Genomic DNA, 1674 nt, shown 5'->3' with positions numbered 1-1674 from the left:
GCAATGTGTCTTTTACTGTAATATATATATTTTAAACTGGGCCATTTTAATGTTCTTTACAATAGAATAAATAGTTCTCTTGACGGCAGACACGTAAGCTGTTTGGTAGTACTCAGAAACATCACAGTAAAGGTGGTTTTCCCGATTGGTGCATAGTTTTCAATAATTACATATAAGGAGTTACTTGTATGAAACGCCTGTCAAACCAGTAACACTGAATTTATGCATCCATCATTTTCAGGATTGTTGGTAACCTGGGCATATTTTCCCCAAATAACCTTGCCTCTTTGTGTCACAAGTCCCAACTCACTCACATTCACCTCAATGACCGTACCTTTGGTAATAACACCCAAAGTTGTATAAAGTGGGAATGAGGGATTCTTCTTTATACCAAGTATTAGCATGCAAAAGGTGATTTTCAGTTAAGGATTTGTTACATGGGCCTTCTTGAAACGTAAGCCCATAGGCCCAATGAATCTTTCATATTTAGGTGGTTTTCGAGTAAGGCCATCTTCAACAAAACAGACTGCAGTAACCATCCTCTTCCATCTTTCTTCTTTCTTTTTTCTGTTCAGATAACTTTTAATACCTCCATTTCCCTCTGGGCCTGAACTTTGGGCTGAGCGACTTCCCATTTTCCCACTTTCTCTTTTCATTTTTGTTTAATCATGTTGGAAAGTACTTTAGCTCAGGACTGTCCCTCTCTGTTTAGTAGATATGCAGGTACAGCTCCTTCTGGAGTCTTTTCATCATTCTTTTGTTTGGTGTTTTTCTTTTCATGCATCTTGATAATCTTTTTCATGTGTATTTTCTCAGCATGGCGCTGTTTATACTAGACCTCAGCTTTGAGACCAATCATCTTTTTTGCCTTCATTGAACATTTTTGAGCCTTTTGACCTTCCTTCTTTCTCTCTTTTTCTCATGCTAATCCAAATGATACCCATAGTGCTTATGGTGTAACTCAATATATATTCGTTTTGTGGCATGTGTATGATGTCCAGGTGCCAGGTGTAGTTTCCCGGGCGCAAAGAAGCTCTCAACTTTTGGGTCTCAGTAACTCAAGGGCTAATGCCACACAACTCACGACAGGAAAGGCTGTAATAATTTTTAATTTAAACTTTCACCATATTCTTTGATCACAACTCCTATCTATCTATCATCTTTCATCTGTTCATCAGTAACCTATTATTAGTATAAACTGATAGATTCCTTTCTCTTCCAAAGGTTTAAAAATTTTTTACTGTTCTTAATTATTTCGGTGCTCAAATTGTCCTGGATTTTGGCAGTGTAAACCTTTTTTATCTGGTTCCTATCTCTTTGTCACATACCCCTTTTTAAGCACTTCTTTACTTTCTGATATCAAAAGATGATCTATGCCTCAGCCTTGGGATCACCCGTTGATCTGTGGAGCTCTGGTACCTTTTAGTGGAGATGGTATTAGAGACCCCGGCCTGCATGTTTAGTGTAGCACAATGCTTTTGTATATATAAAATATCAGTAATGTCTTTTTGGTGATAATAAGATTAAATTACAGTAATGATATTTATATTTAATTATTTGCTTATGTTTCAATGAGTTTATTTGAAGATATTCTGTACCCTTGTTTTGTATGAACTTGGACACCAATTTTCATGTGTTCAAAGACAAAAAAAATATGTTTAAAAGAATTATGAC

At 36.1% G+C, this 1674-nt stretch overlaps 1 pseudogene; it reads right to left on the bottom strand.

The window, feature by feature from the left end:
* Window positions 1-200: 200 nt before the first annotated feature.
* On the bottom strand, window positions 201-986 carry LOC109461021 (ribosome biogenesis protein NSA2 homolog; annotated as a pseudogene).
* Window positions 987-1674: the final 688 nt, after the last annotated feature.

The sequence above is a fragment of the Rhinolophus sinicus genome, linkage group LG14 (assembly GCF_036562045.2).
Source record: "Rhinolophus sinicus isolate RSC01 linkage group LG14, ASM3656204v1, whole genome shotgun sequence".
Taxonomy (NCBI): domain Eukaryota; kingdom Metazoa; phylum Chordata; class Mammalia; order Chiroptera; family Rhinolophidae; genus Rhinolophus; species Rhinolophus sinicus.
Note: the sequence above shows the minus strand (reverse complement) of the source record. Positions and strands in the feature narration are given on the sequence as shown.